Source organism: Bactrocera dorsalis, chromosome 1 (genome assembly GCF_023373825.1).
Source record: "Bactrocera dorsalis isolate Fly_Bdor chromosome 1, ASM2337382v1, whole genome shotgun sequence".
Lineage (NCBI taxonomy): Eukaryota > Metazoa > Arthropoda > Insecta > Diptera > Tephritidae > Bactrocera > Bactrocera dorsalis.
The window spans coordinates 63,088,222-63,114,423 of record NC_064303.1 but is presented as its reverse complement, the minus strand read 5'-3'; the positions used below and the strand labels follow the sequence as shown (position 1 = coordinate 63,114,423).

The 26,202-nt window shown below is 36.8% G+C and overlaps 2 protein-coding genes across 3 annotated transcripts in view; one reads left to right on the top strand and one right to left on the bottom strand.

Annotated features, from left to right (window-relative positions):
* LOC105222928 (importin subunit beta) overlaps nucleotides 1-15,655 on the bottom strand; it is a 40,860-nt gene extending 25,205 nt beyond the window's left edge. The window contains exon 1 of the mRNA XM_049462448.1: nucleotides 15,477-15,655. The gene's annotated coding sequence lies outside the window, so the exon portion shown is untranslated. The remainder of the gene's footprint in view (nucleotides 1-15,476) is intronic.
* Nucleotides 1-26,202, top strand: part of LOC105227678 (alpha-methylacyl-CoA racemase) — a 412,563-nt gene that overhangs the window by 204,106 nt on the left and 182,255 nt on the right. The gene's annotated exons all lie outside the window — the stretch shown is intronic.

Genomic DNA, 26,202 nt, shown 5'->3' with positions numbered 1-26,202 from the left:
AGAGGAATATCCAAAAATAATATTGAAATAACTTATATTTTTCAAAATATTCACCATTAAAGATTCAAAAATTTGCACTAAAAACACATGGTATATTTCTAAGTTTCACTAATTTTTTTACATTTTTCACTTGGTATATTTAAATATAGTCACATATTGACATACACTCCCTAAAAATAAATAATGAATAAGCAATATTCATTTCAAGATAGATTTCATACACGAACTCTATCTTGAAACGAATCAAATTTACCAATAAAATAATTTCTGCTGACCAGGCAAATTCTTCTGGCATGCATGCAGATGTGTGTATGTATGTAACAGAGAGCTGCAACGATCACAATTTTTTCAATCATACCCGATCATTGACTCAGATTTTTTGTGACGGAAAACTTTGCTTCAACAAAAATGAATGATCGTAAGCGAGCGTGCTCAAAGCGAACAATCAGTTTCAATCACTGTTGATTTTTCTCGATCGAAAGCCTTGTGTGAGCAGCAAAGAATGTTCGAGAATGCTGCTTGCATTCCGATCGATCACAATCATACCGTTTGGTCATACCGGGTGGTTCCTGCCAGCAGCGCAGTCGCTGAGCGTTCTTTTTCTTTAGCTCGAAATATTATAACTGAAAAAAGAAATAGGCTCGGACCATGTTCAGTTGATAATTTATTGTTTTTAAATTCATTTTTTTTTTTAAGTTTTAGCGATTAAGAAACTAAGTTTATTACCTTCCTTTAATTTTAAGTTTTTGTTGATCTCAATGAAGAAGTGATAAAAATTTAAAATTTGTGTTCCCTAATATTACCTTTGTTTATTAATTTTAAGCATTCATTGAATTTTATTTTTAAGCGTTAAAAATGAAGAAATATATGCAGTAATGTTTTGGATTTTATGCATCGCAACTTGTTTCCGTTAAAACACACAAATATGTACATACAAACTATGCACATACGTACATATTTGCAGGGCAATTCTCGATCTGATTGGTTCAATCACAATCAATTCCATCGCACACTTGATCGATGTATGAGTTTTCGTGCATCATTGGACTTGATCGTGTTTTTCTGTACAATCATTTCCAATCATCATACCGGAACCAAACAATCAGTTTCAATCAGTAAGCAGAGCAATCAAATCAATTGATCGAACTCCTTCGTTTTGAGCACGAAACTCGATCGAACAATTTTGTTGCGAACCGCTGAGCTGAGTTGTGACCGTTTTGAACGTGGCTGATCAAACCGGATCGATCATACTCAATGCAGGTCTCTGGTATGTAAGTATAAGATAAACACATGTGTAAGTGCCTGCGCGCACATACAAATTAGAATCTAAGCAGCACAGTTAGAAAAATAAAGATCTGTGGCAGTTGAAAAATAGACCCAAGCGAAGAAGCTCGTCTTATTATTTTTAACCCTATTGCGAAAGTATAGAACTAAGCAAAGAAGTTTGGTTTCTGTATTATTAACTCGGCAACATACACCTAAAACTATATACACTTTAAACATTTAAATAAGTTCACATTTCACTCTTATTTTGTAATATTTTACCTAAATTTATTAATTTAGAAATCACCATCACACTCATCGTTGCAAATGTTAGATTGTTTACAATTATGAGAAAAGCAAGCGTTGCCACATTTTAATCACCAAATTTGTAGGATTCTTTACAATATTTCTTTGTTTGTTTCTTTGCGTGATGATTTTTTCTATATTAATTATAATAAAAAATACTTTCCAACATTTTTCAAGTTATAATATTGAGTTGTGAAAACTTTTTCCTTATACATATGTAGGATGGCTCGCGTTGAGCCTCCAATGACAAGATATAGCGTACGGCCAACCGACCGATATGTAAAAAACGTAGCGGACTCGCTAAGTCCGGTTTGCTGAAACCAATGGCTGATGCGCAGAAATAAACTGGACCAACTTCGCTTCAGAATAGATTTCACTTTATTCCATTCACTTTATTTTATTTCACTTTATCCAACTTTACAAACGATCAATGCTTTTATTAAATAACTGGTGCTTTACAATATAACTAGATGCTTAATACACTTTACTGGTCGCCGTCCGCTATTCAAGTGAAGTCCGTTATTGGTTTTATTCCGTTCGATTCCCTTTTTCGTTCAGTCAGTGTTGTCGTGTCAAAAACGTTCAGGGCGCACGGTCGCATTTCTTAGTAATACAACTCGGCCATTCCTGACTACTTATTCGCCTCGAATAATGTTACCACCTTTTCATATAGTCCACAGCGGTCGATGTTGTTTTAGGTCCCTCATTATTTCCCACCCTTTCGACTTCTTATCGACCGTGTTTTAATCGTTTAGTTACTTTGTATGGTCTTAAGAATTTAGGTCGTAACTTCATTCCGTTACCAAATTATGTCCGTTTGATGCAACCAAATCATTAATGATATATTCGATTGCCCTTTTACGTTTTCTATTAAATGACTTCATATTCTCTTCTTGAATTTTCTGTATGTTTTCTTTAGCTATTTCACGTAACTTATCACGTCCATCGTTTAACTCCATAATTGCTTCATTTTCTAAAATTTCGTTTAAGTCAAGGTCTTCTTCTACCCGCATGTCGCAACCTGTTAAAATCTTAAATGGGGTCTGTTTTGTACTTCGATTTGGCGAATTATTTATAAATTGCTGAACCTTCCCAATATACTTGTACCACTGTGAGGTGTTCGGATGAGACAACTTAGCTAACATTGGTATTTTTACCCTATGTATTCGTTTCACTTGTCCGTTTCCTCTTGGCACCCCCGTCGTAATAAGTAGATGCCGAATACTGTTATTATCGCAATAACTTTTGAAAGCTTGTGAAGTGAACGCTGATCCCCTATCAGATATAATTCTACGCGGGTTGCCGAAAATGTCAGCTTGTTTCGAAAGCCTGCCTATAACCACCTCCGCGCTTGTATCTTTTGTTGGGTAGAGTCACACAAATTTTGTAAAAGCGTCTATCACAACTAAAATATATTTGTACTGTTTCCCGGTCGTTGTCATCGGACCTACATGATCTATGTGAAATGTCCCTAAACGATAATCTTCTTTCTCGATTGGCGACAAAAATCCTTCCAATTTACCACACTTTGTGTTCATTATTAAACATTCGACACAACTGCTTACTATATTTCTGACTTTTCCCCTCGAACCGTGGAATGTACTAGTATTTCCCTACACAATCACAAGTCTTTTTAATTGAAAAATGCCCTTGCTTATGTGCTAACAAAATGATCTCATTCTCTATTTATTTAGGTACCACAATTAGTTCCTTTGCCGGATCCTTGTACAATATGTCACGAGAGATAAAAAAAAGTCTTCGTAAGAATTGTTTTCCAATATTTTCCGAATTGCCCGCGTCCATTCATCCTTTTCCTGTGCCTCTTTTAATCTGTGCTGTAACGATTCGTCTACTAACATACACGCTAACCTACTTAAAGCATCGACATGCTTCATTTTAGATCCTGACCTATGTTCTATAGTATAATTAAATTCTTGCAAAAACATTGCCCATCTAGCTACTCGTGGCGGAACGTCTTTCTTCCTTAATGTCATAGCAAATGCGTTGCAATCCGTTACAATTTTGAATTCCAAACCTAAAAAATAAACTCCCCATTTCATTAGTGCGTTGACGATGGCGAGTACTTCAAGTTCATAAGAATGGTAGTTCTCTTCCACTGAACTTGTTTTCTGGCTCATGAATTACACTGGATGATATGATTCATCCTCTGCCGTCTTTTGCAACATTACCGCGCCATACTCGTGCTTTGATGCATCTGTATGAACTTCCGTAATTGCAGTTGGGTTATATAATTCTAAAACTGGAGATCGTGATAGCGAGGACTTAAGTTGCTCGAAAGCAATCGTCTGCTCTTCCTCCCACTTGAAATGTTGATCTTTTCTCAAAAGATCTGATAATGGCTTAGCCACTAGCGCATAGTTTTGAATAAATCTCCGAAAGTAGGATGTTAACCCTAAAAACTGTTGAATGGCTTTCTTGTCTCTAGGTGTCTTGAAAACTTTAACCGCTCTGGTTTTCTCATCCGACGGACGAATTGCGCTATCTTCGATTACATACCCCAAAAAATTTACTTTACGCTTCAAAAAATTACACTATTTCCACTTAATTTGTAGTCCAGCATCTGATGCTACTGTAAGAACTTTCTTTAGTTTTATTAACCCCTCTTCCTCGTCTATAGATGGAATAATTAAATCTTCCATATAAGTGACTACACTTCCCTCATCTTTTAGGTCTTTAAAAATCGAATGGATAAATGTACAGAATACCGCTGGTGAATTTGAGATACCAAACGGCACAAATTTAAATTCGAATTGGCCTTTCATTGTTACAAACGATGTATATTTTCTAGAACTTTCTTCGACAGGAACATTCAAAAATCCATTAGCCAAATCTAAAGTGGTAAAAACTTTATGTCCCTGGAGCTTCTCGACTACCTCGTCAATTAATGTCATTGGAAAATTATCGCGCAGAATTTTCTCATTTAATTTGCGATAACCGCAACATAACCGCTTTGATTTATCTTTTTTAGACACAAGCACAATCGGCGACGCGTAATCGGATACGCTTGAAGTAATAATATCTTCATCTAGCCATTGCTTTACTTGAGCATCTATGATTATTTGATCTTGAAATGATACACGCCTAGGTGGCTGATACATCGGTACATTGTCCTTTAAAACAATTTTCATTCCCACCGGGGAAAATTTGATTCTTTTTGTCTCATATTGAGCAATCAACTTTTCCACTTCTAACCTTTTCCCCTTATCGAGATGTGACAAATCATACGTTGATTCCGGCTCCTGTTCATCTATACCAGGGATGGGCACATTAGCCCTCAGTGGCATTTTGCCCGTGCGGGCACGAGTGCACATTTTGAGGGCTAGGTGAGGGGATCATCGCGGGCAAACATGAAGAGGGAAGTGAGAGCAAAGTTTTACCACTCCATATTTACAAATGAGAGCAACGTATTTTCCCACAGCGTGTTTACAAATGAGCGACTGATCTATCACATGTACAGTGGTGTGAACAAAATAGAAACAACCATAAGGTGTTGTGAAGTTTTAAAATATGCTGTTTTCTTATTAAATAAAATTGTTTTTAGATACATAACATAGCATATATATATTTTTTCCTAACAGTGATTAAAATTTCCCACCATGCAAAGGTAAATAAAAACAAATTTTAATGCGAAACTCTAAACTCTGCAAATAATGTTTACCCCTTTTTGTTCACACAACTGCACAATTCCGATATGAAGTAAACTTCCACCCTTAAATTTGTGTACAATGTCAGTATTGCCGCAACCACTCTGCGATGAACATCAAGTTACGGAGGAATGTAATTCATTTTTTTTCGCAATTTTTCTCAACTTGTTATGCCCTTCTCTCCGTAAACTGATATTCCCCTCATCTAGCCCCCGTGCGCACTTTGCTAACTTTGCGGGCTAAAAATGTGCCCATCCCTGATCTATACAAATCATACTAAAAGCTGCTATTTCTGCCACTTCTGCAATTTTACCCTTATACTTTTTGTTGTCCTCCTGACAAATATCTGGTTTATCCTTCCTTAGAAACTTATCGCTCTCCTCGCTAACAATTAACCCAAAATTGAACGTCCTATTAATGCCGGATATTGAAGATCCCTCTTGTTGACAATATGAAAAATGATATTTATCTCAATATCATCTACTTTAGCTCTGGTTTCGAAACTACCTAACGTGACCACTTCTGAATTACCGATTCCGCCCAACACTCTTTTATCTATGTTTGGCTTAACTTTAAGATTAAGTTTTTCGACTGTATCTACCCTTATCAAACACAAACGACTACCTGTATCAACTAACGAAGGAAAAATTACATTCCCTATCTTTACCATTTTAAACTTTAGCCTAAAATCTGCCTCTGAAGGTTCGAACACTACTTCGGTAATTGTATTTAAATTGTCTCTTTCACCTTTCGTTTGAACTGTCGGGCATTCGTTACTTTTATGGCCGACTTTGTTGCACTTGTAACATCTAAATTGTTGACTTGTGATACTAACTCTGTTTTCAATTTCCACCTTTTGCTTATATTTAATTTTCTCATACATTTTTATTTGCTCTTTTAATTCCCTTATACTCCTAGCTTGGTATAAAACCGTCTTGTTCAATTTTGAATCGGGAATCCCTAGTATAAAATATTCTATTACGCTGGCTTCCTCCAGTTTTACACGTTTCTCTATTTCCATTAAGGCATAAAAAAATTCAATAAATGTTTAGTTTGGTCTCTTTTGACGATTCCTTAAAAGCCTATGTGCCTCAGCTGATGAAAATTATATTCGTCAATTAAAGCTTGTTTTAAAGATATCCAATCACGGATACCGGTTTGGCTTCGAATAAATGCCCTAGCTGCCCCTCTGAGAAGCTGCTTTGCGTAAATAAATTTATGGATTTCCGACCTACTATATGTGCGTTTTCTTCACAAGATTCTGCCCATTGATTTATTTCCTGCCAGTCTGTACCGTTAAATGACGCTAAACTTTCTTCAATTTCTCTAAATGTAAAATGAGGAACCGTGGGTGGCACCGGACCTTTACCCAACACACTTTCACAAAGCGGCTTCACTGATTCGACCTCACTCTCGCTTTCATCGTCATCGTTTAGAAGACCGTAGTGTGTCACACAGTGTGTTTGAAAAAAAATTTTGATGATTAGTTTTTATTTAGGTACAGATAAGTATTAAGAAAATTTAGTATTTTAAGAAATACTCGTAATGAATTACGTAAAATAAAAAAATTGTAATTCAAATTAATAACTAAAATAACAAAATAATAGACAAGTTTGGTAAAACCAAATGTACATGCCTATAACTTGCCCAAGTAACGAAAAGAATTTCAGAATGTAAATTAATATTTTTAATATAATTTTTTATTATTTTAACAATACAAGAATACATAACAAAATCTGAAAATAGGTACCGGGGTCTAAGTATACGGTTTCCTGTGGGCTTGAACAGTTTTGATTGGATTTAAACAATTCTTGGTCATAAGGTGGCATACACTAAAGATATTAATTGTGCAAAGTTGTATCCAGTTATATTCATAGCTACATACTTGATTTGTGTACTGGAAGCTGAACGAATCAAGTGGAATTTAAAATTGTGCTATATGGGAAGTAGGCATGGTTGTTGTCCGATTTCGTCCATTTTCACAATGTTACATAAGAATATAAGAAGAATGCCACGTACTAAATTTTGTCGAAATCGATCAGTCGGGTTCCGAGATATGAGATTACAACACAAAGTTGGCGGTGCAACACTCATCGTCTAATTTTCAAACCGGCTCCCATAAAGCTTTCTCATACCATCCTGGTGGTCTCTGGCGTATTTAGTTATTAACTTATCGTGCTTTTAGTAGAAATGAGCGGGATTATCCGCCGATTTCATTCACTTTTGGTCGGTAGAAGTTCTTATAAGATTTATGCTCAGCAAATTTGGATGTTGTAGCTTAAGTGGTTTAAGAGCTATGTACATTATTAGACGGCGGGGCCACGCCCACTTTTTCAAAAGGTTGTGCCCACAGGTGCCATTAGCTACTGCCATTCCTTGTGCTTACAGCTTCATATCTTAATTGAGCGCTGTTATGGAACTTTACATATTTTCGGTTGAATGCCTCTTGGAAGTCGATAAAGATGAGATAAAGAGGGAAGCGTCATCATTTCATTAATTTTTACTATACCGGAAACAAAAAGCTTTCTGGAGTCTTTGTGACAGGGGCCTAAGATCCTGGGTCTCAAACAAAGATACTTATAAATAGCTTTTTGAGCTCGAAGAGCTTACGGTCTTTTTCTTACGGTTTTACTATCACTTTTTTCAGTTAGGTCCCGCACCAAAATACCTATCTCCTCCAAGCCTGCCGTAAGGAACTTCGTTCCAATATGTATTGTTTTCAATTAATTATACTTTTTAAGGAAAACGAATTGAACGAATATGGCAACACAATGACACATTCAAAGCTCTAAAGCTTATTCACAAAAGCGCAACATAAACTTTTTCAATGGTGAAGAAATGTGCAGGGGAGCGAACACTTAGAGCCCGCTTAAAAGTATGCAATTAATACTTTTTTCTTACGGACTTTTTCTTACGGATTTACTCTCACTTCTTTCAGTTAGGTCCCGCAGCAAAATCCCTATCTCCTCCAAGTCTGCCGTGAGGAACTGCCAATAATTCTTCGCTAAAATAAAAGTTAAATACTACATTTTGAGCATTATAACAAAAACTCAAACATTAGCCAACCAGCGCCAAAAAATATGCAACAATTCAACTTCCCATAAACTAGTGATGAGCGATATTTCACTACCGGTGATTTTTTCACTGTGATTGAAAAATCGCAAATCGCAACTGCGATCACTTTTTATAAATAGCAGTTCGCTTCTATGAACTGCGATTGCGATCGCAGTTCGAAACTGTGATCGCAGTTCGAACCAGTGATTGCGATCGCAGTTCGAAACTGTGATCGCAGTTCGAACCTGTGATTTACGATAGCAGTTCGAACCTGTGAATTACGATCACAATAGCAAATAGCAGAAAAGTAATAACTTTCTTCAGGGTATTGTATATGTATATCGTATATGTTATTTTTCGTCATAGCGGTTTGAAATTTTGAGTGTAACGATCTTATAATTTTTAATAATGGCAGGAAATGTATCAAGGAAAAGAAGTGAAGTGTGATGTTTAAAGTGGTAGATGAAATATAATCAAAATGGAATATTTTAATTTGTTTTAAAAAAATTTTTAATTTTACTTATTGTTAAAACCAAATTTGAAAGCTTTTGTGATGAATTTTAAAATTTAGTTTAGAGTACAAATTAAAACTCTTTTTATGATTGCAATATTCATAAATATTTAATTTAAGTTTTTAATAACACTTATTAATAAATTATATGAATTTTAATAAAAATGGAGTTACTTTTACTGTTGTATACTTATTTATTCTTTTATTAAGAAGCTCTTATTATTATTTCGTTTAACCGAATATAATTTAATTTAAAACAAGAATTGTAATTAATTAATTTCAGAAAAAATTGTGGAATAAAAAAATTACGGGTTTTTAATATTTTCCCAAAAATTAGGAAATTCCCGTTATTAATTTGGTCTTGAAAATATTATTAGCGGGTATTCAAAACATTCTGATGGATTATGGAATTCCCATCATAAGTTTTTCTTTGAAAATATTAAAAGCGGGTATTCTAAACAAACAAATGATCAACCACACTAATGGTAATCCCTTCTAAAAAATGTATGAAACCATCATACCAACATACAAATGAACTATACAATACACTCTACGGGTCAGGTAGCCGAACCGCTCCAACATTTGCGAAAATGTTGTGCAAGGAAAAGCGGAAAAACTTGACTCGAGTTACAGGAGCCAAAAGAGAATTTGCCGCCAATAACGACAAAATGTTTCCGTCGTTCCCACGACAGTCGGGTCTACGTAAGTGGAACGAACCCGGACGATCTGCCGCTACAACAACAACAAAAGGTCTCCGTTTGAACGTCGACTTAGTTGCGATCGCAATAGCAATATAAAATCACAGTGATTTAAAAATAGCAATCACTGAAATCACAGTGATTTAAAAATCGCAATATCGCTCATCTCTACCATAAACGTACTTAGTGCAAGCACAATTCTCACCCAAAACTAATTTGCATACACAATTTTGCAAAACCTAAAGGTAGGCTATAACTAGCGATCTTACAGTATTTTTCTTACGGGTTATTTCCTCAAACCATTAACCAACCTGCACCAAAAAATATGCAACAATTCAACTCCCCATAAACGTACTTAGTGCAAGTACAATTCTCACCCAAAACTAATTTGCATACACAATTTTGCAAGACCTAAAGGTAGGCTATAACTAGCAATCTTACAGTCTTTTTCTTACGGGTTATTTCTAACGGGTTTTTTCTTACGGTTTTACTATCACTTTTTTTCAGTTAGGTCCCGCAGCAAAATCCGGACGTTGCCAATACACTTTTCACCTCTTCACGCCGACTCTGCTGCTGCAACCCGTTCGTTGCCAACGTGATCGTAACGCGTAGCGCTCGCTGTCTGTTACGCTTATGCACCTGTGTTGTCGTATCCACTGCTTCTTCTGCGCTATTGCGGCGCAACCGTTTTGATGAATATTTCGCTTGACAACCTGAACTATCTCCGATTAATGGGTTGCCGATTCTGCTGCGCTGTTGTGGCGCAACCGTTTCCACACACTGCTCGTTCGAAAACACGAGCCAACCGCAACCTATTTGCTGCCGATTTGTTGCTGACGCTCAACCTCGCTGTTTGTTACACTTGTGTACGTGTGTTGCCGTCGATCTTGCACTCTTCGCTGTTTCTGATGCGCTATTGCGGCGCAACCGTTTCGCTTTATGCTTGTTTGCCGACGCAAACCAACTCCAACTTGATTGTTGTACACGTACCGTAACGTCGCTGCTTGATATGCTTCTAGAAAACTCTTGCACGCTTCGCTGTTTCTGATGCGCTATTGCGGCGCAACCGTTTCGCTGTATGCTTGTTTGCCGACGCAAACCAACTCCAACTTGATTGTTGTTTGTTGTACCGTAACGTCGCTGCTTGCTATGCTTCTAGAAGGCTCAAGTATACTAAAACTGTACTTCACCTGTATTTTGTGCCAAAAACCGCTTCCAACGCTTAGGTTTGTCTCGCTGCTCCACTGTACAGTCTACCGAGTTGCGGTCTGGTGCCAAATGCTGCTGCCTTCGAGTTTGTTTTTGCAGTGCACAATATGGCCAATTAAGTTTAGTTGAGCCGAGTTGAGTCAATTTGTAGGAATATGCCCTCAATTGGTTGAGTTGAGTTTAGTCAATTTGCAGGAATATGCCCTCACTTGGTTGAGTTGAGTTGAATCGATTTGCAGGAATATGCCCTCACTTGATTGAGCCCCCAATTTGTATGATGGCTCGCGTTGAGCCTCCACTGACAAGATATAGCGTACGGCCAACCGACCGATATGTAGAAAAAGTAGCGGACTCGCTAAGTCCGGTTTGCTGAAACCAATGGCTGATGCGCAGAAATAAACTGGACCAACTTCGCTTCAGAATAGATTTCACTTTATTCCATTCACTTTATTTTATTTCACTTTATCCAACTTTACAAACGATCAATGTTTTTATTAAATAACTGGTGCTTTACAATATAACTAGATGCTTAATACACTTTACTGGTCGCCGTCCGCTATTCAAGTGAAGTCCGTTATTGGTTTTATTCCGTTCGATTCCCTTTTTCGTTCAGTCAGTGTTATCGTGTGTCAAAAACGTTCAGTCGGCACGGTCGCATTTCTTAGTCCTACACATATGTACATATATGTATAATATGCGATTTATGTTCAATAAAGACAAATAAGTAAACATCTATCATAATATTGTAAAATTTATACGAGTATCATATCGGGATGACTGAAGTACTTTCGCGTAGTTCTCCTTTCTGCGTTGGCGGTCTTCGGACGCGCTCTAAAAAAATAACCCTGGTCGAGCGAATACCCGGGGTGACCAAAGTACTTTCGTGTAGTACTCCTTTCTGCGTTGGCGGCCTTCGGCCGCGCTCAAAAAAAATAACCCTGGCCGAGCGAATACCCGCGGTGACTGAAATACTTTCGCGTAGTACTCCTTTCTGCGTTAAAAACAAAAATATAGATTAACTTTTTGTTATAAAGTGGTTATAATTTTTGATTATCATGCACTCATATTGAAACAAAATTTGAATTTTCATTATAAATTGGATAAATTTGGTTACTATATCTGTCAGCGATCTCCATACATTTATTGTATTTAAAATATGAGTTTAAGTGCATAATAACCAAAAAATATAATTACTTTACATCCAAAACTAAAATTTTGTTTCAATATGAGTACGTGATAACCAAAAAATATAACCACTTTATATCCAATATTGAAACAAAATTTATTATTATTATATTATTTGATATTATATCTTTCAGCGATTTCCATTTATTTTTTATGTTACCTTGGTTTGTATTTTAGGCGACGATATATATATTATTATATTTAAAATATGAGTTTTGGATATAAAGTGGTTATATTTTTCGGTTACCATGCACTCATTTTGGAACAAAATTTAAATTTTCGTACTGTACTGTATACTTTACACTTTATTACGTAATATTATTATATAATATTACTTATTTGCTTAATAAATTTAAAAAAGAAAATATCCATATGCATGAATAGAGGAATTTTTGCGAAAAAAAGGAATTTCAGCGAATTTCCTTATCATCCCATGGGCAATATTACGATTCTTCCGGCGCCGCGATTTGATGGTACGGATGGATAGAGGAGATTCTCAGGATTAAAAAAAAAACACATATACCGTCCTCAAACTCATAGTTTCCGAGATATTTCACTTTAAAGTTCAAAAATTTGTAAAAACAATGCTCGTTATTTCACTATGTTTAACTCACTTTTCACACATTTTTTCAATTAATATATGTATATTTAATTACACTGTACACATTCGTATATATCACTAATTGTATATTTTTTATGAAAATAAATATACTTTAAAAACTATTTTGCACATTTGAAGTTTCAAGAGATTTGTGTGTTTACATTTATGACAAATAGCAGTGTTGCCATCCTTTGCGCGGCCGAAGGCCTCTAGTGCAGAAAGTAGTTCGACACAAAAGAACTATAATCACCCCGGTGATGGACCGACCAGGATTATTTTTTTTTTTTTTTGAAGCGCGGCCGAAGGCCGCCAGTGCAGAAAGTAGTTCGACACAGAGAAACTATGATCATTCCGGTGTTGGACCGACCAGAGTTATTCTTTTTAATCGCGGCCGAAGGCCGCCAGTGCAGAATGTAGTTCGACACAACAAGGAATATTATTTTTTATCTTTATTTATCAATTAACATAAGGGGTCGGCTTTAGTATCCATCCCACGATTTCAGGGTTAAAAGTGGTATGGTTGGATAGAGCTGCTGCTCCAGATTACGAAAATAATGGTTGCCGCCGCAAACTTATAGTTTTCGAGATATTTGCATTTAAAGTTGAAAATTTTGCAAATTTTATCTTGAAATTCCTCGATTTCTAGTAATTTTTATTTCGTTTGTAAATGTGTAATTATGGCAACACTTAATATCTGTAAACACGGAATACTTTTGTTGTTATTGTGCATGAAATAAAAATTGTGTAAAATATAATATGCTTATTTTAAGCAAATAACTAAATAATTACTGAAAAATAAATATGTAGAAACAATGTAATGAAGTATAAGTGCATAAAAACTGCATAATATGAGATAAATAATTTCTAGAAATCGAGAAATTGCAAGATGAAATTTGCAAAATTTTCAACTTTAAATGCAAATATCTCGAAAACTATAAGTTTGCGGCGGTAACTGGAGCACCAGTGTGTTGTGTGTTAGAAGGGCGGACAAAGGCCACCAACGCAAATGCAAGACACCACCATGTTAGACCAACCAGGGTATTTTTGTTTCTGAAGGCGCCAAAGCAGAAAGTAATTCTATACGATAAACTGATAATTTGTAATTGCCTTGGGAGTATTATTTTATTTCTTTTTTTATTTATTATTTTTAGAAAAATGGGTAGAAACAAATTAGTGAATACCATAAGTAAAAAATTAAAAATTTGGTAGAGAGCATACTAAACTGCGTAAAATAAGTCGTTTCGAATAAGTGTCGACGGACAAAGAATTAAATTAGGGTTGGGTTTAGTTTAGTATCTCATTTTCACTGCTTATACCTCTTAAATGCGTGCACGGATTTTTTTGAATTTATATAGCACCGATAGCCAATGAATTAAACTTTTGTTTAAATGTAAATTTATTGCTAAATGTTAATTTGTTTTTTAGATATAAGTACGCAAAAAACGCACATTTTCACATTTGCTCAAACAATGGCTCTCTTCTTTTGAAGTTTTTGTTGCACTGCTTGCAAAAAATTTAACCAATTTAACACACACACATTCTTTGAAATATATTTAATTGAATTAATGATAAATTATGGATTTTAAGTTGCAATTTTATGTACAATTTAATAAATAAAACAGCTTTCAATTACGTGTTATATTGTTCCTTGACTGAATATGAACTGTCAAACGACGAAGAAAATAAGCACAAAAGGAAGACAGTAATAACCCAACGAATCAAAGTGGTAGGTCTTATATACTGCGGCGGTTGTTTCAATGTAATATATTATACTGAAAATATAATGAAAATTTGGAATAAAAAATCGCGCGATTTTTTATTCCAAATTTTCGCCTGTGGCGCTTGTTTCAATGTAGTATATTATGCTGAAAATATATTCAAAATTTGAAAAAAAAGATCGCGCGATGAAAACCCAATTTTATTATTTAGGGGGTCTTGTATAAATGGTTGGTTGGGTTATCTTGGTACTTCAACTACTTGTATGCATTATTACCGATGCATATACAATTTCTAATTTTCAGTGTTTTTATTATTTAAATAAAGTGGATTTCCACTTTAATTCATTGAAATAATAAAAATAATAAACATAGAGTCACTCTCTGCGTAAAAAATACACAACTTTTATAATAATTAGTGAAAATTGTATGGAAAAACTACGATTTTACGCCATTTTCAGGAGGCTGCCCTAGAGCCCCCCGGGGTCCTAGGGGGGGAAGGGTGGTATTATTGAAAAGTTCCATTCATTACCTTTCAAATGAGGGGGGTTGCAAGCCCCCCGCCCCCTCCCCCTTTGCGCAAAACCTCTTCAAAATGAGATACTAAACTAAACATTCCCCTTAAATTAATTTAGAATTGGAAATGTGCAAATTTGAGTATAAGCGAGTTTTTTTTTTCTTTGAAACTTTTCGAATTTATCTGATTCTTTGAAAATTACAGTCTTTCTATCTGGTTCCAAAAGCAAAGTAACTAAGGTGAAAATATATGCCGTCGGTAGAAAACTATTTTGAGGAAAATTATGGCATGTTGTTGATCGAAGAAATTGTGTAAAATACTTCTGACGTTACAGTCAAAGTTGGTCCCGACAGATCCACATCGAAGGTTTTTATGACAATTATGTACTCAAAAAACGACGACCGCCAATTGAATCCCTGCAAAACCTGTACAGTCCATTTGCAGAAGTGTTTTTATTGAAACATCATATACAGTAACTTCATCTTTATTTAAATTTTATATTATTATAACACTTTAAAATAAGTTTTCTCTTTAAACAGTAACCCTAGTACTTAAAAATTGGAATATGTTATAAATTCTTGGAACTATATTTATCAGGTTCAGTTGTTACTAAAAACTGTTAATAAACATTCGACGATTTTGACTGTAATGCCTATTTTAGCCACATTATGTACAGTGGCCATTAATCCACATTTTATTGCTACTAGCACAAAAAAAAACATAATTTTCCGAACTGATTAGAAAAAACTTACCTATTCGTGGTTATTACACGCAAATATTACTAGAAGTTTTCAACAACTTAGCGATTATTTCTCTCCAAATTAAGATACAAATGGAGCAAAATAGTATATCCTTCCAAAATGGAATTGCACAGCATCCAAATCCAAATCGACAACGACTCGCGCAAAACACAGGCAACCTTAAAACAATTTTAGAGATGCCACTCTATATTCTATTTCTTTATAAAACCTAAACCATGTAGTACACGTACGATTAAATATGGTTTACATACAACATTGTTCACTTTGCTGGATTGCTTATATTTTATCATCGTTTCGAAGTATCCATCAAAACGAAGGCTTTCTTCCTTTGCAATTAATTTTCGTCATGTATTTATATAAGTATTGAATTTTGTTTTCACAATACAAATGTAATGTTTCTAATTATTTCAAGTTTGGTCTCTTTCAGCTATACAATATGAGATAATTCAATGCAATTCCATATATAATATATGACAGATACAAGTAATTACATAGTTTAGCAACAACTGATATTCAAAGCATAATAAGATGAGATGTGCCTAACACTTTATTGGAGTTCTTGCTAGTGGATAAAATTTTTCTCTGGCCTAAAGTTATTTTTGCACTATTCAATATAAAATAAATGATAGAAACGAATCAGTTAAGTGTTAGTGGATATAAAAGTATAAAATACAAGTTTAATACGCATTATAAATCGGAGAAACACGCGTTTTAAATAGTTGATTTTTTGAAATTTAAATGCAAATATCTCAAGAACCATAAGTCATTACGCGGCAACTATACATATGTATATATTGTTGATCTGGAAGACTTCCTCCATCCATACATACCCATTTTAACCCCCATCTAAATTGGGGGATGCTATTCTAAATCACAGCCGACGCTTCCTTTATAAGTAATATTTGTAAAAAGGGACAAAATGACAGCTGTCAGCGTATGTTGAGGACACTTTTGTCAGCTAAATGTTAGCAAACGTGTAAGCGACTTGATATTGTTCACTTTTGCATACGTTAAAAAATAGGACTCTCTTGCTCTTGCAAAACTCTTGCACGGTGCACGTATTGCACGAAGTTTAGAATTTTCCAATTATTGCCACGACACAACAACATGTTTATTTTTATGCAATAACACCTAAAAAAACAATTACAATCCTCTAGTAGCTAGCATTTTGCATAAATAAAGACACATTTCGCCGTTAAATTGTTGAGTAAAGTACGTTGTAAATTGATTTTGTAATTTTTATTTAAATTCTAAAGAATTTTTACAGTTTTTGTTAATAATAAATACTGAATGTGCGCCTGCAGCGAAGAGGAAAAGGCAGCAGCCAAACCAGAAGTGGAAGTAATGGAAGAGGCGAAATTTGAGGTAGGTTTATAATTTTTTTTTTAATTTGGACTTAGTTCGGTTTTGTATTTGTTCAGGCTCCAACTGCGCACTTGTTTTAGAAACGATTCTTTACTAATTGAAGTTGCATGCCTTATAAGATCTGGTGTAGTGGAGAGTACGGCATTACCGTAAAGCCAATGATTGGCTCGCGTCAACTGGTACAAGCCATCATGACGAAGCTGACGATAGAACCAACGAAGGTTAATATGATATTGTATTAACATTTTTAATAATTGCAGCAAAAATTGCTAAATTGTGTTTCTATTACAAGGTTCGCCAATTCACAATAACCATGCACAGTAGTAATTTACAATAAATTGACCGAATCAGCCGTTCATATATTACTAGATTCTGTAGAGGGTGCTCTCGTGCCCTTGTATATTTCGGTATAGGATTTTAGCAGTCTGCAACCTTCAAAAGCAAGAGAATCCCCCTTCCATGAATTGGATGAAAACACCAAGTCAGAACTTCCTCTGACAACCCGGGTGTTAAAAACACAAACGTATGTAGACGATATTCTGTCTGGAAGCCACAGTCTTCCACAAGCATACGAATCACCCAAATATACTGAAAACCATACCATACGAAAATTTGTTGGATACTAATTTCCTTATATTTGAAAAGGCTCCTCTAAACGTGGTAAAATATAAATTATATCTCTGGTTTGGTTCCGAGATGCCTGGTTTGAAAAACCACCACATGAATCGAAGACGTGTATTTTTAATCGAACGTCTCAAATTCTTAGGTACAAAAGGATGTGTAGGACCAGGAAGAGTTTTTCCCAACCGCGTTAGTTCAACGAAACAACAATGATTTAAATGAGAATTTGGGCTATGTAATTAAATTGAAAGAAGAAGTAGAAAATAGAAAACTTGTCGCCTTGGTGGTCAGCAATAGACTAAATTATTTAATGTAAGCAAAATGTAATTAGGTACAATGATTAGGCTTATGCTAATATTTTCGATGGATGTCCATATGCTTGCACATGCGAAGGAGTCACACAAAAGGAGTGACAAAAACTCTCGCTGTTATGTTGTTGCGAACATATGTAGACATACATATATACGTGTGTATATACAAATGAGTTATGTGAGAGCATTATGCACGTACTATTTTTAATACCTTATTTTGTTAGTACAATTGAGTCTGTGCTCTTATACGAGTATATGAGTAACTAAACTTAAAATATCTTAATAACTAATAGGGTGTAACGTTAGTTGACCCAACATCCCGGCCCCGTTGAAAGGTCTTTCAAACAGGTAAAACTGCAATTTTGTGGATTGGGCGACGAATTATACCCTTTGAAGTTCGCACATCAACCACTCTGACTCGTGCATCCTTTCCTGGGATAGCATCAATGACACGACCAATTAGCCATCGTTGCGGTGGTACATTGTCCTCATGGATAAGAACCATTGTGTTCTCGCTTGCAGATCGCTTATATAGTCGTGTGACTAACGTTTTCAAAATATTTGTTTGACGGCAGTTATTTGATTCCATCTGTTGACTTGATTGACGTTGTCAGCCACTGCTCGCTCCGGAAGACTCTTTAACGCGCTACCAGTTAAGAAGTGACCTGGAGTCAAAGCTTCGTAGTCGCTGGGGTCAGACGAAAGTGGTGATAGAGGCCGCGAATTTAGAACTGCTTCTATTTCAACCAAGGCTGTAGAGAGTTCCTCGTATGTTAACTTGGTATTCATAACGCTACGATTCAAATGCCCTTTGGCTGATTTAACTGCGGCCTCCCAAATGCCACCAAAATGAGGTGCCCTAGGAGGGATAAAATGAAAATTAATAAATTGATTAGCGCAATAACTTGTGATGACATCTTTGGTTTCCTTCTTGAAAAGAAAGGCTTTCAGTTCTGAAAGTTTGCTGCAAGCTCCGACGAAATTGGTTGCATTATCAGAATAAATATCTGATGGAAGACCTCTTCTTCCAATCATTCGTTTAAGTGATGCCAAAAATGCATCTGTAGACAAGTCAGAAACGACTTCGATGTGGACAGCCTTTGTCGCGAAGCAAACAAATATGGCAACATAAGCTTTATAGGGTACCTTGCCCCTGATCCGAAGATAGATGTTGACAGGTCCACAGAAATCGACGCCGCAACGAGAGAATGGGCGTGTTGGTGTTAACCGCTCAACAGGAAGATTACCCATCATGTGTTGAAGCAATTTCGGTTTGTAACGCACACAATGAATACATGATCGCATAATACGTCTAGTGAGATCACGAGCATTAACGATCCAGAATTGTAAACGAATTAAAGCCATCAGCGCTTTAGGTCCGGCATGGTAGTTTGTAATATGTAGATATCGAACATATCGCGTAACAAATTCACATTTACTTGGTAGTAGAATAGGATGTTTCTGGCTTTCCGGAAGATTGGCCAGTTCAAGTCTACCTCCAACCTTTAGTAGTTCAAATCCTTGAGTTGTTTCCAAGAACGGATTCAAATTTCGTAGTATGCCATTTGTCATTTTATTTCGCTGCAACAATCGAATGTCTGCAGCGTAATGCTGTTGTTGAACGTTCCAAACAATGCATAGCAAAGCGCGATGTAGTTCATCAGGAGTAAGTGGTCCATCCACCACTCTCGTGTTATCTTTTTTAAGTCTAGTGTAAAAACGTAGCATCCATGAGATAATCCGCACTTCACGAGTATGAGTACTGTACCTGTCAAGCGCTTCAAGAAGATAATTATTATTTATAATTATGTTAAATACTGATTTACGCATTTCTGCATTAACAACTTCCATGTCAATGTCGTTACTTTTTCCATTAGGCCATTTTCTTTCGTCTTCTTATAGAAACTCAGGTCCATTAAACCAAATTGAAGTTATGAGTTCTAATGGTGTGCTTCCTCTGGAAACAATGTCTGCTGGATTGCTTTTCGTTGGCACATGTTTCCAATAAGCATCCACAGTCAAATCCTGAATCTCCGATACTCTATTCCCAACAAAGGTTGAAAGTGTACTCGAATGCATTTGAAGCCAATGAAGAACTATTTGCGAATCTGTCCAAAGAAACGTATCGAAATTGTAATTAGAAAATGTAGACTTAATTTTTGCAAAAAGTCGAGCAAGTAACTGTGCACCGCAGAGTTCCAATTTTGGGAGTGACTGTCGTTTAGTTGGTGCCACTCGTGATTTTGCCGTAAATAGACGAACGCTAACATTACCAAAATTGTCAACTATGCGTGTATATATTCCGCAGCCGTAAGCACGTATCGAAGAATCACAAAATCCATGTATTTGTAAAGACTTGTGTTAGCAGATAAACAATACCTTGGAATTCTAACAGAAGGTAAATCCGAGAGATTGTTGACAAATGTTTGCCATGCCGATGCGATGTTTTGCGGGACCGATTCATCCCATTCTATTTTCAGCAACCACAGCTCCTGAAGTAGAATTTTAGCGGTAACGATTACTGGTGCTAGTAGTCCTAGTGGATCAAAAAGCGATGAGGCGATGGATAGTATTGTCCTTTTAGTGATGGTTCCATTTATTGGTTGCTTTGGTAGGAATGAAAACATAAAATGATCTTTAATTTGATCCCATTTAAGGCCAAGAGCACTGGTGACAGAAGTATCAAAATATGTCAGTGTGTTCGATTCTGAAACATTGGTGGTTGGAATGCCATTTTGACAGCTCAAATCCACCTAATTTTAGCAATTCTGTTACCTCATGTTTTATCCTTGATAGCTCCGCAAGTGAGTCAGCACCACACAGTAGGTCGTCGACGTAGAATGATGACTTGACGACATCTGACCCAACGACAAATTTCGACACATACTGATCCGCGAGGTAGTGTAGACTACGCAAAGCAAGATAGGGTGCGGCTCCCATTCCGTAGGTGACAGTTTTGAGCTGAAATGTCTGAATATTCTTATGAGGCGAACTCCTCCACAAAATGTACTGAAACCTCCGATGTTCTCATTGATTAGTATCTGCCTATACATTTTAACGATGTCTGCAGTAAGTGCGAAGCGGTGTAAACGAAAACGAAGCAAGGTTAATTACAATTTCGCTTTGAATTGTAGGTCCAATCGTTTGAATGTCATTAATTGATTTTTGCGTAGTTGTTCGACAAGATGCATCAAATACAACTCTCAATTTCGTTGTAGTGCTATTTGGTTTCAAAACGCAGTGATGAGGGATATAGTAGTGAGGTTCCTCCAAGTTTGGATTGGGCAGTGCTTCCATGTGGCCTAGACTTTCATATTCATCCATGAAGGCTACGTATTCTTTCTTGAGCATAGGGGACTGTTGCAATCGGCGTTCTAGCGCATTAAATCGTCGCAAAGCTGTGTTATAAGATTCACCCAAGCAAGACGGGTCATCCTTGAACGGTATGTTCACTATGATCCTGCCGTTGGGACTTCGAGATACAGTGTCATTATACAACTTTTCGCAGCTGTGCTGTTCAGGTGTCCACACATTCGGCTTTGTTGCAATTTCTTCAATTGGCCACAATTTTTCCATCTTTAAATCTATAGACTCCTCACATGCAAACAAACACTTGGCATTAAGCGCGTTAGTGTTTGCTCGATAACGTCCCGAAACGACCCAGCCTAATAGCGTTTTCTGTAAAATCGGAAGATTATCACCAAGTTTAATTTGTCCTACAGAAAGTAAACTAAAGAAGCTCTCTGTCCCCAAAAGTAAATCAATTTTCCTCGATTTATTAAATTGATGATCGGCAAGTACAATGTTTGGAGGAATATGCCAAGTAGATGTATCTATCTCCGGTTCTGGATGATAGGTGATGTGCGACGTAATGCAAAAATCGAGAGGTAACTCCAAGCTTGTTGTTTGCGACTTAATATTTGTAGAAGTTTTATACTTTATATTGGTAGAGGACTTACCAATACTTTCAATCTCTATGTTGTGTTTGCTACGTGGAAGCATCAGTTTTTGCGAAAGTTCTTCAGTAATGAAATTAACTTGTGAGCAAGAATCCAGCAAAGCACGGCCAAGACGATAGTTTCCGGAAACGTCGCGAACTAGAACCTCTGCTGTGGCTAGGATGATGTTGTCAAATGATGATGAATTGTTCATGTGTGTATGAACAGCGGATGTCGAAGTAGAATTTGACGAATCTGGTGTATTCCTACGATGTAACAAGGTATGGTGTTGACGATAACAAATCTTACACGTATGCGTTGATGCGCAGTTCGATAACTGATGTCCCCTTGATAAGCAGTTAATACATAGAGTCATCTTTTTTGCATGGTCAAAGCGTTGCGACACACTAAGTGCCTTAAAACGGTCGCAGTTGTGTATTTTATGATTGTTGCTGAAACACACCGAACAACATGAGCTGGAACAGGAAAACGAATAGCCTTTACGTAAAGGTTTTGCTTTATGCGTGTTGGTAGCGCTTTGGTGTACATATCTAACGGTGTGAGCGTTATCAATTGAGTCGAGTTACTGGCAATGTCTCTCCAAAATGTGGGTGCAGTTTTTCCAGCTCGGCAAAGTTTTAAAGTCCAAAGACTCCTTCCATTTGCGATTGGTTTCTTCATCCGCCTTCTGTAAAACTAAATAAATTAGCATAGCTTGTGAAATTTGACTTTCAGTTCCCAATGACAATAACGAGCCGTAAATTGCAGATGCCTTATCAATTAAACTTCTCAACTGACCGCCATTAGGCTTAGAAATAGACGAAAGCTCAAATAAAGAGGAAATGTTTTCTAAAAATATGAGAGTTGGATTGTCATATCGTGTTTTGAGTCTCTCCAATGCCTTCAAATAATTTTCATTAGAAACTTGAAAGGCTTCAATAGTTTCTAATGCCGGTCCATTGAGACAGTTGTGTAGATGATTAAATTTCTCTATGTTAGATAAGCTATATTCTCGATCAATAATTTGCTGAAAGGAAGTTATGAAGTTTTGATATTCAGAGTACTTGCCGTTGAATGTAGGAAGTTTGAGTTTAGGCAGCTTCGATCCTGCCTGCATTACGCAAGTGGTGTCTGAGAGTGTGGTGTTGGAATCCTCGGTAACTTGAGACTGAATAATTATCTTTGTGGTTATATACAGCTCCTCAAGATCCATGCGACCGCAATCCTCATGATCTATTCTTTCGATTTCCGTCTGTGTAGACAACACATTTTTGAAATAAGATTCCAGAATACCAAGTCGGCATTTGTATTCGGCTGCTGAAAGTATTTTAGCACCTGGTCGTAGACTGGCCTCGACAATGTTTTTATGCGAGGAATATTTTTCTTAATATTAGCCCGTTGTTGTTTGAGCTCTTCCAATGACATGTTTAAAATGTTCAACAATTTACGAAAAAATTCCAAATATAAATTGTACGGTTGTTAGAAAACGATATAAAGTTTGCGATATAATGACGAATGAGTATAATATAAATAGATTTATACTTGCGATTAGATTGCCTTGAATCCGGAATTCTGCTCAAATGGTTCGTTGGGTATAAACGAATATGTTGGAAACTGCAGCAAATGCGAGTAAGCGATAGCGATGGTGTGACCAAATAAGAGCGACGAAAGAATTGCAAATGCAGCGGCAGCGATGCAAAGTAATGCGTGATCACATACAAGCGACGTACTAGCGTATCAGCGATATTGATAGCTAAGCAGCGAACAGTAGCAGCGAGCAGTAGTAGCGACAGCGAATCAAGTATTTGCAGAGCAAAGCGAGAGTAGCAGAGACGACAGACGTTCGCAGTGGCAGCGAACAGCAACGATGGCAGAATTGGCAGAAGCGACGGCGTTCAATTCTGAGCAGTCCAGAGCAGCGGTGTATAACTGGTTTAGGTCTAACAGTAAGATATTACTGTATTTTGTATGGACTACAATGACCTGACCAAACCTCTGCAACTGATTGCGAAGATAGGTCCAACTAAGGTGTACAACGATGCGATCCTCCAGCGAAGATGATGGAGTTGATTATTATGCGCGAGCCTTACGTTGACCACCAAGAGCACGAATCACGATACACTTATGTTAGATAGCCGGGTACAAAAGTCTTTACTAAATTAAATTACACCTTTTATTTAATTAATCGCAACTTCAAAATCAATTTAAAACACGTTGGGCGCCAAAAAATGTAGGATCAGGAAGAGTTTTTCCCAACCGCGTTAGTTCAACGAAACAACAATGATTTAAATGAGAATTTGGGCTATGTAATTAAATTGAAAGAAGAAGTAGAAAATAGAAAACTTGTCGCCTTGGTGGTCAGCAATAGACTAAATTATTTAATGTAAGCAAAATGTAATTAGGTACAATGATTAGGCTTATGCTAATATTTTCGATGGATGTCCATATGCTTGCACATGCGAAGGAGTCACACAAAAGGAGTGACAAAAACTCTCGCTGTTATGTTGTTGCGAACATATGTAGACATACATATATACGTGTGTATATACAAATGAGTTATGTGAGAGCATTATGCACGTACTATTTTTAATACCTTATTTTGTTAGTACAATTGAGTCTGTGCTCTTATACGAGTATATGAGTAACTAAACTTAAAATATCTTAATAACTAATAGGGTGTAACGTTAGTTGACCCAACAAGATGTTAACCTCCGCACCTTGCCACTGCCATCCTATGATGGAATGGATCCCGATGGTTAGCAAGATCTTCCTATTCTTGGCCACAATCGCCACGCGCAACATTATTGCCTCAGAAAGTCGAAAATCGACTCCATTCACACAACTTCGGATTACACTGACATCCTTGAGCGATTTTCATCGTACCTCTTGCCCTCAAGGTAATCACTTATATGCTCACACTCATAGAGCGACTTCAAATTTAAGTTGAAGGAGTACCCACAGTATACCCCAAGGAGATACAGAAATGCACCTAGACTTACAAAAAGCAAAGGTCGCTCTTATCGTAACGTATAACGAACGTCATCTCATAGTGATACCAACTTCTAACCTTATATCTTACCTATGCCTTCGTACCATTACTACATGCAGAATATCGCTTCATGCAACAAAAAGTCCGTTAAGAGTTTGATATTCCAAGACTCAAGCCAAAAATAAAGAAAGTTCTTCATGCATCATCTGAACTATGCATAAGCAGAAGATGCGAACGCAGATTTCTGTCAAAACTCATGAGCGACAATGGCAAAACATTTATAGGAGTTCAAAGGGCCACAGAAATAGAGGTTGTGCATTTTATCAAACAAGTTTCACCTGAGATTTTACCAAGACATTAACTGGCAGTTCATCTCTCCAAGCGCTTCTTATATGGATGGTTTAGGGGAACCAGCTGTAAAATGCTTCAAATCCCACTTTAAAGCTGGAAACTAAAAATAAAAAATAGAACAACTGAACAACCACTGCAACAACATCGTCAACTACCTCTCGTAGTACCATACGACCACCTGCAACCACACCGTCACTACCACCGACACACACACATGCGACTCCGGACTGTGACTTTGAGGCTTTGTGCCAAATATGTATCAGGCAGGCAGCACCACCCACTGCTACACCGCACCTCTAAATCTGAGGTCGGTCGGCCATCTGCTCCTCGCATCCGCCGCACAAAAACACCGAAACAAATCAGCCGTGTAGCACGACGATTAAGAACACAAACGAAACGTAGCACTGACAAAGCATCGTCATCAAAGGCTGCACTATCGGCGCACCTTCGGACTTAGCAACGTTGCAACAGCTTCAGCGATTTCTAGGCTGAACATTCGCCTAGGAGGCAGGGATGGCTAAATGAGTTAAGCTTCCCGCCCTTATGCACCACACAACAATCACTCACAAAGTAACACTGGCACACTTACCTCACTTGGAGACAGCAGTATCCGCACACACCTCACATCTGTTGGAAGCTAAAGTACAAATACACGCAGTATACCAAACCACCATAAGCTGCCACAGCCCAAAGAGCAAAAACCTTTCTACCGAAGACAGACATTCTCGTTCGATCACGACTTGCGATCATTTGACATCGGCGGACGTTTTTCTATCTTTGGTGCGCAGCAGATCATCCAGGTTTCTATTTTTTCCTTATTTTCTATAAAATCTCCATTGGTTTTCAACCATTAACATTCCAATAACTTTCGATCCTATTACTATTTTTCGATTTTTTATACATTGTCACGTATCCACTGGTATCCGACCGGGGAGATATTTTCATTAACAAGCGCTAACCCTGAAATTGTGAAAATTTTCAAAATAAAAGCAACCATTTTGTTATCAAAAATGGTTATCTTTTGCGAAGTGAGTGGTGGTGTCAACACAAGCACAAATAACGTGTAGGCACAAGTTTAAAACAATAACAATATTTAATTTCTTTTTACAACTTTTAGCCTTTGCTACTACTGTGAGCTGTTT